At 41.9% G+C, this 13,394-nt stretch overlaps 1 protein-coding gene across 3 annotated transcripts in view; it reads left to right on the forward strand.

The window, feature by feature from the left end:
• The window catches only part of LOC126202966 (putative fatty acyl-CoA reductase CG5065), a 534,251-nt gene that overhangs the window by 274,749 nt on the left and 246,108 nt on the right, over positions 1-13,394 (forward strand). The gene's annotated exons all lie outside the window — the stretch shown is intronic.

Genomic DNA, 13,394 nt, shown 5'->3' on the forward strand with positions numbered 1-13,394 from the left:
TACGAATGACTATTGTAGTACAAAGCTAATTATAAAATAAATTAAAATATTTAAGAGTTCCAGTGAATGAATATGAGTGTTCACTGGATTACGGGGAGTTGCCCTATGTAAGTTCTGTAATCCAGTCGTATTCGACAACATGTCAGATGTTGAGTCCAGCTTTTAACCTTTGTATATGCCTTTTTTTCCTGTACTAATGAGAAACGGTTGCAGTCTTCCCAAAGTTATTTGGTCCTAAGTATTTATCAGGACAAAAGTTTTGTTAAGAGGTCTCTGCAAATTGTCCTAAAGCTAGTACCAAATATAATCATTACAACACAAAAAAAGTTACGTAACCCATTAGTGAATGGAAGTGAGCAAAATAAAGTTCCTTCATTTTTAAAACACCTGTAGCAGTAATGTTGCGTAGTGCAAACGTAGCTGAATTGAGACGCTTTATTAGTTTTCTGAGTGATATTAATTCTAATGTAAAATCAAAAACAGAAACAATGTCAGATTTAATTTTTGTATGTACAGAAACTTACAAAACCCGTCGGAACTTTATGGTACAAAGTCCAATCACAGTCCGAAGCAGAAAAGGGGATTGATCGGAACGTTGGTGGACCGGGCTAAAAGAATCTGTCAACCACTGTAACTTGAGCTCCAAGCATTTGAAAACTGCCGACAGAAGAAAAGCCACACTGATAAACAGGTAAATAAAGCACTACGGCATAAAAGACCTGTTATAATGAAATGAACCAACTATAGGAAAAGTTACAGATCGCATCAGTGGAGTACTCAGACAGTAATAACGGTGTTTAAAGTAACAAGAAAGGTGCGTGAATCTTTCAACACAGCAAAGGACATACGCCCGCCTGTTACCACAGCAGACGTATATGATATTCCTTCCATATGCGGTCAGGTGGACGTTCGAACTACGAAAAGGATCATAACACCCGTCTTAAGGAAAAAAAAGAGGAATTGTCAGCTGGGCAACACGGATAAATAAACAGTAACGCCGGGACTGGGAACCACAAAAATCGTTTCTCCCATACTGTTGTTACGACAGGATCCAATCATAACTATGCTAGGATGTTTAGAGGCCGTAGAAATTCAGAAGCACAAAAACAATTTAAACAGAAAAGGAGGATTGAAATTAGAGTAGTTGTGGGACTTGGCGCCGTTTGCTTTATTCAGCACTCACTCTTTCTCAATAAAAGCTACAGGAGACAAGCAGGCACGACTCAGCTGTCTTAGGCAACTGGGTGATGATGCTGTGAACTTTCTAAGTGGTTATAGCCTCTGATGTCTCCAGTCTTGAATATGCTCGGCAGAGAAATATGCCTAGGACCACGGTCTAATGCCCATAAAACAAAAATCGCCGTGTCCGGTTAACAATCAGAAAAAAGATAATTTAGAATTCTTGGCAGGTTTAGCGCCAAATTCAAACAGTGCGTATAGACATACACTGTGGTGATAAGTCATGGGATAGCTATAAGCACACATAAAAATGGCGGTGGTATAGGGTCCACGAGGTACAAAAGGGCAGCTCTTTGGCGGGGCTGTCATTTGTACTCAGGTGATTAATCTGAAAAGGTTTCAGACAGGATTATGGCCGCACGATGGACATTAACAACCTTTGATTGTAGAACGCTAGTTGACGGTAGATGGGTAGATGCATACCACACTGCATTTCGGAACTCGTTAGAGAATTCAGTATTCCATGATCCGTAGTGTCATGCGTGTGCCGAGAATACCAGTTTTTAGGCATTGTCTCTCGCCACTCACAACGCAGTGACCGACGACCTTCACTTAACGACCGAGAGCAGCGGCGTTTGCGTGAAGTTGAGAGTTGTCGGTGTTAACAGGCAAGCAACACTGCGTGAAATAAGCGCAGAAGTTAATGTGGGACGTACGACGAATGTATCCGTCTGGATAGTGCGGCGAAATTTGGCGTTAATGGATTAAGGCAGCACACGATCGACGCGAGTGTCTTTGCTAACAGCACGACATCGCCTGCAGCACCTCTCCTGGGCTCTTGATCATATCGGTTGGATCCTAGACGACATGATAACAGTGGTTTAGTCAGATAGTCCCGATGTCAGTTGGTAAGAACTGATTGTGGGGTTAGAATGTGACGCAGACCCCACGAAGCCATGGACCCAAGTTGCCAACAAGGCACTGTGCAAGCTGGTGGTGGCTCCATAACGGTGTGAGCTCTGTTCACATGGAATGGACTAAGTCCTCTGATTCAACTGAATCTGTCACTGACTGGAGTTGGTTATGTTCGGCTACTTGGAGACCATTTGCAGCTATTCGTGGACTTAATGTTCCTAAACAACGATGGAATTTTTATGGGCGACAGTAGACCGTTCACACGTTGTGGGGCTGCAGTTGTTTGCGATTGGTTTGAAGAACATTCCGGACAGTTCAAGCGAATGATTTGGTCACCGAGGTCGCCCCACATGAGTGTCATCAAACATTTATGGGACGTAATATAGAGGTCAGTTCCTGCACAGAATTCTGTGCCAGTAAAACTTTCGCAGTTATGGACGGCTATAGAGCCAGCATGGCTCAGTACATCTGCAGGAGACTTCTAACGACTTGTTGAGTCCATGCCTCATCGAGTTGGTGCACTACGCCGGACAACGAGGTCCGACGCGATTATTAGGAGGTATCCCAAGACTTCTGTCACCTTACTGTACTTGAATGGTGGTGGTGGTGGTTGCTTGGGTTGGATAATGCTTCGTTTGAGCTGTTACAAACGATTAGGGTTTGGAAGGAAGGGAAGTGCTGCCGTTATTGAGGTTACTCCTCTAGAATAGGACGTAGGAAGCCATCGAGCTAAACGCCTTGGTCTACCGGACAGTTCGCAGGTAGTGTCATATGCGTCTGAAATGGGAAATTAAAAATTGGTACAAAGAATACTGGAACCTGAAATTCTAACTTTCCTTGAGCAGTCCTCTTACCATTAGGCTATCCGCAGAAATATGCTTAGCAAAATTAAAACTCTTGTTAACGGCTTCGGAGCCTTCGTGTCGCCCATCTCACGGCTAGGAGATAATTTTTACTAAATTTCATACTGGGCACTGTCTTTTGAACCATCGTCATTTGTCAAGCCCACGATCCCGTACCACGTTGCTGTCATTGTAACGAACTGCTGACTATACACCACTTTCTGAGCCAGTGTCAACTTTTTAACTCATTACGTTTTAATGTTCGTTTGTCATCTAAGCTATCAAAGGTTTTGCCAAATTTATCCCATGCTGCAGACATGGCGAAGGAGGTCTACTTTCTTAAAAACTCTTACCGAAAGGCCTCTAATGAAGCGGGTCGTTTAAGTTGCTTTTTAACGAACGGTCCGTGTTCATTGTCACTCTTCGCTAAAGTTTAATCCACCCACTACCCGTTCAGATTCCTGTATGTCAATTAACTTTATGAACCATTGGTGGTTTCTCTAGAATATGACCCTTTTTAAGTCTTGTTTATGACCTGAGCTTATTTGATCCGTTAAGTCCGGAGAAAACTAAAAAACATCGCCTGGCCCGTCATACATTCTCAATGTCACTCAATTTTTTACGTTGTGTTTTATACGCATTATCATATACTCTCCGTTCGTGTGACACTACGGAGAGATTCGGCGTTCAAATTCCGTTATTAGTGGATATTATTATAACTGTAGGCTGTTGGCTACCACATTTCTCCCTGTGCTGGCCACGCATTAGTGATGAAAATTTCTCCCTTCGCAAGAACTCAACATTATACCTCAGAACCGAGCATCGTCGCTCTGTCTTGCATTTTCAGCGATGGCTTCACAGGTGAGCTTGAGTCTTAGAATGACTTTTAACTTTTGCGATTTATCTTTCTCAAGCTTATCATTTACGTAAATGTCGAATGTTGTCATATGATAACTTTGTCTGAAGTGGGTATTCTCCGAAATGTAGCTTCTGTATACTACTTAGACTTCAGGTGAACATGTCTGACTTCCTTCAGTTTTCTTACTTCTAATGTTTATCTATTATAATTGATGCAGGTGTTAAAATAAGTGTTAGTTTTTCTGAATGCTCATGTCGTCCGGCCTACGCATATTTTGAACAGTCACTCGTTGCATAAGAGATTTATCGCTGTGTGCCGATTACTTCAGACTTTCAACATGATTTGTGCAAAGTTCACATCTGAAAATAATCTGTAATCAAATGGGTGTGCTAATTGAAAATTACGGATGGACTGAGTCGCGTGGAAGAAATGAGTTTTCGATTACATGAATTCAATGTGTCGCATCGGTTTGAGGAATTGTGTATTTACTGGTACCGTTGGGTCCTCGTAAATGCTTCAGTCAATTTCATGTTTTAAAACTCTTACAAGTAAAAGGGTACGCTGCGGACTGAACCCGCCAACCAGTTTGCTATTTAGGTCTTGTCTTAACAATTTTTTGGTTCGCAGTGTAGCTTTCACTGTAGTTCCAAGAAATGATAATAGCAGTAATTTGATGTGAAGCATTCAGGTGAAGTAGAGACGGGCAACAGATAGTACTTTTTTTTCGATGAACGAGTCAATGATAATTAGTAATACAAGCTGAGATGTTAGCAATACCTGTTTGTTTATTACAAAATAATTCAGTGACGTTAGTATTACTGGTTGCGTCAGGGGCAAATGGGTGTCGCAGGTAAAACAAGATTTCCATCTATTAAAATCATGTACCCTGTATATCACCGAAGATCTACAAATACTCCCATTTCAGCGAATTAGGTGCTCATTGGCGAGAGACCGTGATGGTGATAAGCGATCTCTGTTGCCAGTATTTAGGCCAAGAGCGAAGTTACGTCTTACAGTCGTAGTTATCAGACAGCGACACCTGTTGCTCGCAAGTAGCAAAGGTCAGGAAAAGCTTTATTTGAAGCAGGCAGCGTGGATCGCTGTTCGACGGGAACATCACTTTTTCACCTAGGCAGAATCACTCCAGCCGTTGTCCACCGCCCATAACTTTGCTAAACACTGTGACCATTCCTCTAAGGCAGTGGTTCCAAACCCGGGGGTAATTAACCCTGAACGTTACAGTCAAATTTTCTGAGGGATTAAAAAGAAAACGGTTCGATTGTGTATCGGTCGGTTCGTAATACTGTAAAACATTTATTTTCAAATACAGTACTTGTATTAAGATGTGAACCTGTGTGGTGGAGGTTACAGCTTCTGTAAAGAATTGTGGACGTCGTCTCCGCATAGTCCACTCCCTATACACATTCTTTGTACCTTGTATCGCGCATCTATGGCGCTAAAATTGAGAGACATATGTCTCATACGCAAAAATATCCTACGAATACGCCCTTTCCGAGTATTAAGTAGATCTAACGATGGATCAGAAATTGCTCGCGTGAGTATTTCCTTCGCAACTGACAGCACAACACAACAGTAACTACAAGCTCACACATTATTATTATTATTATTATTATTATTAGTAGTAGTAGTAGTAGTAGTAGTAGTAGTGAAACTTCCTGAGAGATTAAAACTGTGTGCCGGACCGAGACTCGAACTCAGGACCTTTACCTTTCGTGGGCAAGTGCTCTACCATCTGAGCTACCCAAGCACGACTCACGACCCGTGCCTTACAGCTTTAGTTCTGCCAGTACCTCTTCTCCTACCTTCCAAACTTCACAGAAGCTCTTCTGCGAACCTTGCAGAACTAGCACTCCTAGAAGAAAGGATATAGCGGAGACATGGCTTAGCCACAGCCTGGGGGATGTTTCCAGAATGAGATTTTCACTCTCCAGTGGAGTGTGCGCTGATATGAAACTTCCTGCAGAGTGAAAATTTCATTCTGGAAACATCCCCCAGGCTGTGGCTAAGCCATGTTTCCGCAATACCCTTTCTTCCAGGAGTGCTAGTTCTGCAAGGTTCGCAGGAGAGCTTCTATGAAGTTTGGAAAGTAGGAGACGACGTACTGGCAGAAGTAAAGCTGTGAGGACGGGGCGTGAGTCGTGGTTGGGTAGCTCAGATGGTAGAGCACTTACCCGCGAAAGGCAAAGGTCCCGAGTTCGAGTCTCGGTCCGACACACAGTTTTAATCTGCCAGGAAGTTTCATATCAACGCACACTCCGCTGGAGAGTGAAAATCTCATTCTAGTAGTAGCAGTGCTCAGACATAAAGCATTGGCAGTCTGAAGTCTTCTCTGCCAGATCAGAGGTAAGGAGTATAGCAATCAAATAATTTACAAACAGCATCTTTAGTGCGCACATTTTAAATTTGGTTGATTTTAACTGATGGTGCTAGCGTGTGTGTGAAGCACGTGTCGATAAGGAGAAGAGTGCTGCAGAGAAAGCACTTCCTGCAACAAGCCTCTACTCTCAATATGGATAGTTAGCTCCCTTTTCTGAGGAGGAGTCGTAGGTACCACTCGAGATTCACTGACAGTTGCTTCATCATTCTCCCAAAAAAAGATGTTAGAACAAGTTTGTGGTTTAATTAGACACGTACAAACTGTGAATATCATATATCTTTCATCATTTTAAAAATAATCTTTTTCGAAGAAAATTCTTTTTCTTTCTAAAGTTTGGTTAAGTGCTAACGCTGATGGTGGCGGGTGGAGAGGGATCGATGGAGCTGGGTACTAGCTAATATCGATCGGATTGCACTCTGGGGCGATGGTCTCAGTAAGGCTGTGAACCACTGCTCTAAGAGGATACACACTTAAGGGGGGGGGGGGGGGGGAGAACTGAGCCGTATTAATGTATCACGTTTACTTCCTTAAATGCTGCTCGTAGTCTAGACGGAGACTGTGAGGTGAGACAAGAAAAAATAGCTCCTGCGGAAATCATGCATGTGTTGAAGCCGTCTTATCGTATTAAAACACATTACTTCACCAGTGCTCAAGCTTGGTTGTTCATCAGCGGCAAATACTCCGTCCGTTGAAAGGTTAAGAGCCACGTGATAGATCTTTAGCTTCAGCCAGCAGTGTCTTACTCTCCTAATAAAGTATTGATCGAACCGAAACCTTGTTTGGGCATGACTTTGTTGTACTATGCATTGTCGTATTGGAGCGGTTGTACACTAGCCTTCCTATAAATCGAGAAATTAATAATTAATTCAATATGGTATCCGAAACACAATTTAATAAATATTTTTCACTTGCGGAAAGTATTGTCAGAAGTAATTCAGCTCGAGTAGAAAGCTACGAGGCAAAATGGATCTAAAAATACGATATCTTTTTGTTACTATACGAATACTTTGTCCTCAGCTTGTATATTTGGCGTTAAGCACCAAACATGTCTAAACACACACACACACACACACACACACACACACACACACACACACACACGTGGAGAGGGAGAGGGTGGGGGGAGGGGCGAATGATGTTAAATACTGTGCACGTAAAGCGTTTATACAGTGTTTACCGTAGTAAAAAAAACTAATCAATACTATTAGCAATTGTCCCTCTCCAGTTTTCTGCATACTTAGAGGAATTTGAGCGTCAGTACGCAGACCTTAGTTTCATAAATATTGCAATGCAGTGCGGTGAGATTGGAAAAACAAACAGAACTAATCATTTTGCAAGATTACATGATTTCAGAGTGCTGTTAAGTACGAAACACTTGAGGTTTATTAATACAATTCGTCAGTAGCTCAGTGCGCAACGTTATCGGATTGTAATTATGACGTCGCTTGTTCGACTCTCGCTAGTAACATTTTTTATAATTTTTTTATTTGCCTCTTTATTTACAAATGGAAATGTTAAGTATGGAATTGTAATTTTTTTTAGAGCAGGAAATTTTTAATTACTATTCGCTTGACAATTCGAGTATTAACGATAAATTGAAGTTCAGTACAAAAGTGCCAAACATCAAACAGAAAAATCAAATTTTTTTTTCAGAAACTGAACAATTTTATTGAAGAGAATAATTTTTTTGCTTTTAACAAAATGACATTTCACGTGCATGTATCAAATTATAATTTATTTTCGTACATCCAGCAATTAAAGTTATTTTTATTAAATAATAATGATTCAGTATTTTAATTATCGTTTCTATTTTTTAATAAACACAGAATTTAAAAATAAGTTCAAAGAAAGTATGCTACAAACAAGATTCGAACCAGCGAATTCGATTACAATCGGATTACACTACTCTCTGAGCTGCGGACGATTTGGTTAAAAATAAATGTTTCATACTTAACAGCGCTTAGAAACTATCAAATCTCCAACGGCGGTTTTGTCGTCTTGTTTTGAGAATTCGTAGTATTGCTTAAGGAATTCGATGTCCGGCGCCATTCGTCACTTCCTGTTAAGTATCAAGAAAGCTAAAGGGGGGGCAGTTCTTAAGGTCACCTTGTAAGATCCTCCAAACGTTAACAGTTGTAACTTTATCACTTATCACTTCGTGTATTGCAGACGGAGAGATAAAACATCACGCGAATAGGTCAAAGATTAGAAAGAAACTGATTGTAAGTCTGGGCGGCAAAGTGTTGTGTCATTATGTTTTACAGTAATTGCCGAAAGCCACTTAAAAATGCTAAATCGTATGGGTCTTGCTGCGTTACAATTTTTGTTGTCCGTAGGCGGCACAATTTTCTTCTGTCAGTACTGTTTGATTACAGCACTTGAAGTTATGCTTAAAATTTTGTCACTCATTTCTCAAGGAAACTGATGTATATTTTGTTTACATCCTTTTTAACTTTCTATTCTTTTTGTAAAAAGTTGCGTTGCTGCGTGAGAAGCAGATGTATGTATGCTACTAATTGCGAATTTAAAAGCCCCAAGCGTCTGCCTCTACGGCATGTTCAGTCCTTTGCAGTGATTTTGTAAACGGTGGTAACTGTGATGTCCTAGCGGACCTACTACTTCGCCATGTGAGCTACTATCATCCACATCGTGTACAACCACCACCACCTCCACAACGTGCTACTCTTCTTCTGATAACAGTGGTTTCCGCTAGTTTCGTATCGTATTTTCTGCCTTCACAATGTATGTAGAACTGTCATCCTTTAAATCGCTTCAAGGTGACGAGTTACCCGTGCACAAATCGCTTTAAGAGTTACCCGTGCACAAATCGCTTTAAGAGTTGCCCGTGCACGATGATCCACGTCAACATCAACAGAGTGATTCGCATTCACGTTTAAAAACACCCGAAGCGACGTAGATGAAGCTGGGACAAGTATTTTAATATAATACATATGGGGTTGCAAATGTCGATAAATACTACAAAAGGGATGACAGATGTTGAACATGTGACGGCACCAGATGACGTACCTCGCCGAACGTATAGCGGTTGAGGCTGTCGGTCTGATCATCCCAATCCAAGTAAAGTGTTCACCTCGGTGTGGATTCCGGCCTACCTGCGCAACTTCTGCGTACGGGGCTCAGTGTTCGAGTCTTTCGTCTGGCAAGCAGTATTTTTTTTTCCTTCATTGAGTGCGACAGTTGCGTGCTTACAATGCAGTTTTGATTTATTAATTCATTTACTCGTCTCACGGTCTCCGCTGGTTTATTGCAAAGTACAGCACAGTAAAAACCTGCCGTATTACGTCACAAGTAACTCTGTGTAAGATTCCGAACTGCATCGTTACCAGTAAATGACGTATGCTTTCCTTATTTACGAAATAACGTCAGTAAATAAAAAAAGAAGGGACAAAAGGAAAGAAACACAAAATAAGAACAGGTTTTCATTGATGACAGAAAGAACAATAATTTTGCAACTTCTACGTTTACAACAGATCGCTTTTACGAAAGGTGGTAGAAATTTGCACCGTTTGTTTGAATGCAAGTATTGCACATCGCACAATTATCTCTTCATGCACGCTCTCGAAAATCCCTCTGTATTTTGGATGTGACGTTACATGTTGAAATTCATATCCACTCTTCGGGTATTTCACGAAATTTGCGGCCCCCATGTTTCTTATATGAAATTACGTGTATCAGTGTCATCCACATCGCTTCTGGAGAGGATGGGGGGGGGGGGGTTGACCGTTCATGGCTATACAGTATACTACGCCATACGGTGTGTGGCGGAGAATATTTCGGGTAAACTGTCATTTCCCAATTTTTCTGTTCCATGTGCGAATGCGTCGCGGAAAGAACAGCAGTCGGTAAGATTTCCAGGAATTCGAATTTCTCTGATGGTACGCCAAATATTTGTGGAGGGATGTAATGTATTGCAGGACTCTTGGTGGAAAGTACGCTCACTGAATATAACAGTAATCCTCCGTCCGGTGCATAACGCTGGTCTTACGGCGGCTGCCAGTGGAGTTTGATTAGCTCTTTCTATCTACTCGGTTTATCCTATCCGGTAAGTTTTCCAGAAAAATAACAGTCGAGAATCCATCGAAAGAGTCTTGTAAGCCACTTCTCTCGTGGGTAAAATACATGGTCTTGTTTCTTCCAGTGAATCTCATCCTGGCATCTTTTGTTGTTATAACTACTTGACATTGACTTCCCAGATTGTCGCTTCGTAGGGATACTGCTATATTTTTATGGTTGTTAGTTTCCAGTGATTGATAGACAGTCGTGTAATTGAACAACAATTGATCTTCCAGCTTATTTATACGCAATATGTTACCTTCTCGGCACCAAATGTAGGTCCTCCGCGGGTCATCCCGCGTTTCTATACAGTGACAATAACTTCTCACATACATAAATTGTGTGTGTGTGTGTGTGTGTGTGTGTGTGTGTGTGTGTGTGTGTGTGTGTGTGTGTGTGTGTGCTGACTGGTTAGATGCCGCCCGAAACGAAATCCTCTCATCCTTTTCACCTCACAAAGGGATCGCGCCTTCTCGTATCACGTACTTCGTCCAGATTTATGATATGTTTCAGGGCTTGACCAGAAAATAAAGCGAAAGAAGTGGGAGCTCCAGATGGCCAAGTGTGTAAAATAGAGTTTTTGGCGCGGGTCGCGTGAGACACGAGCCATTTATACTAGGTGATTAAATTAAAAAAAAGAAAGCACAAATATCGGTTGTTTATTACATGCAAACTGTAAAAGATAGAAACACATTGCGCGTGTCACTCCGTTGAGGAAAATTCGAAGGTTCTACACAGCTCCGCTATTGTTTGTAGCAACATGGCGAATACACCACAAGAGAAATCATTTTGTGTGCTGGAATTTGCGTGAAGTCAATCCATTTTTCAAGTGCAACGTGCATTCCGCCTTCGATTCAGCAAGAAGTTGCCTCCGCAGAAGCAGATTTGTGACTGGTATACTAAACTCTTGGAGGGTGGTTGCATATCCGAAGGGCAGAGCACTGGACGTCTTGCACGTCTGATGAAAATGTCGAGCTTATCCGAAATGCATTCACACGAAGTCCTCGGAAATCTAAAGGACGGGCAGGCCAGGAACTTCAACTACCTTAAACAACGGTGTGACGTGTTCTGAAACGACGCTTGTACATGGAGCCTTACAAGTTGCAGTTATCTGGTAACTGCCTCCCGGCGATTAGAGCAGAAGGTACACAAATTTCGCATTTCAGTTCTCTAGGATGTCACAGGGGTCATCTTCCCGAACGACTCATCTTTACGGGCGAATTGACGATTCATCCATCGGGTTAAGTAAACCGCCAAAATGTAAGAATTTGGGGGGGGGGGGGGGTCACAAAATCCTGGCGTCGTCGGCGAACGTGAAAAAGACTCGCCGAAACTGAATGTGTTTTCTGCCATTTCTGTTCACAGTGTTTATGGGCCTTTCATTTTTGCGGAGGAAACTGTGATGGGATTGTTGTACTTGGACATGCTGCAGAACTGTTTGTTCCCCAACTTCGCGAAGATTCCAGTAGCTGCATTTTTATGGGTGACGGCGCCCCGCCTCACTTTACCTTGAGACACGGCTTTATCTTAACAACATCCCACAACGTTGGATTGGGAAAGGTGCACAACAAGATCTTGTTTATTGCTTTTGGCCTCCCATGTCACCAGACTTCACGAACTATTTCTTGGGGGTACATAAGACAGTCTCCGTCCCACCTATGGCAGCTACTCTTAAAGAGCTGAGAAATAGAATAGTTGAACCTGTCGATACAATAAACAATACATATCTCTGTATTTGAATACGCATGCCTATACCAGTTTCTTTGGCGCTTCAGTGTATGATGGTAAGACAGAGATTTCGGAACCAGGCTTTAAATTGTAAGACACTTCCAGGAACAGATGTGGACTGAGATTACATTTTATTGGTTATGAACTGTAGATTAAAACTGAAGAAAGACATGAATTTAAGGAGATGGGATCTGGACAAACGGAAAGAACCAGAGGTTGCAGAGTGTTTCAGAGGGAGCATTAGACAAGAACGAGGGAAAGGAATACAGTAGAAGTAGTATGGATAACTAATAGTGAAGGCAGCAGAGGATCAAGTAGGTAAAGAGAGTAGGGTAGTAGAAATCCTTTGGTAACACAAGACATAGAATTTAATTGATCAAAGGAGAAAACATAAAAATGCATTAAATGAAGCAGGCGAAAGGGAATACATGCATTAAAAAAATGAGATTGATAGGAAGTGCAAAAAGGCTAAGCAGGTATGGCTGGAGGACAAATGTAAGGATTTAGAAGCATATATCCCACGGGGAAAGACAGATGCCGCCTACAGGAAAATTAGAGACCTTTGGAGAAAAGAGCCACCTGTATGTATATCAAGAACTCGGATGGAAAACAAATCCTAAGCAAAGAAGGGAAAGCAGAAAGTTGGAAGGAGTATATAGGAGGGTCTGTATAAGGGAGATGTACTTCAGGGCAACATTATGGAAATGGAAGAGGATGTAGAGGAAGATGAGAAGGGAGATACGATACTGCGTGAAAAATTCGACAAAGCACTGAAAGACTTAAGTCGGAGGAAGCCACGGGGAGTAGATAACATTCCGTCAGAGCTACTGATAGCCTTTGGAGAGCCAGCCATTACAAAACTCTTCCATCTGGTGAGAAAGATGTACGAGACAGGCGAAATACCCTCATACTTCAAGAAGACTATAATAATCACAGTAGTGAAGATTATCGAACTATCAGTTTCATAAGTCGCAGCAGCAAAACACTAACACGAATCCTTTCCAGAAGAATGGAAAAACTGGTAGAAGTCGCCCTTGGGGAAGATAAGATGGGTAGATCACATAACTAATGAGGAGGTATTGAATAGAATTGGGGAGGAGTTTGTGGCACAACTTGACTAGAAGAAGGGATCGGTTGGTAGGACATGTTCTGAGGCATCAAGGGATCACCAATTTAGTATTGGAGGGCAGCGTGGAGGGTAAAAATCGTGGAGGGAGACCAAGAGATGAATACACGAAGCAGATTCAGAAGAATGTAGGCTGCAGTAGGTACTGGGCGATGAAGAAGCTTGCATAGGATAGAGTAGCATGGAGAGCTGCATCAAACCAGTCTCAGGACTGAAGACCACAACAACAACAACATTCTATATTCACGAAGATGCAAAGCTGGTACTTTTTGC

Source organism: Schistocerca nitens, chromosome 9, assembly GCF_023898315.1.
Source record: "Schistocerca nitens isolate TAMUIC-IGC-003100 chromosome 9, iqSchNite1.1, whole genome shotgun sequence".
Taxonomy (NCBI): Eukaryota; Metazoa; Arthropoda; class Insecta; order Orthoptera; family Acrididae; genus Schistocerca; species Schistocerca nitens.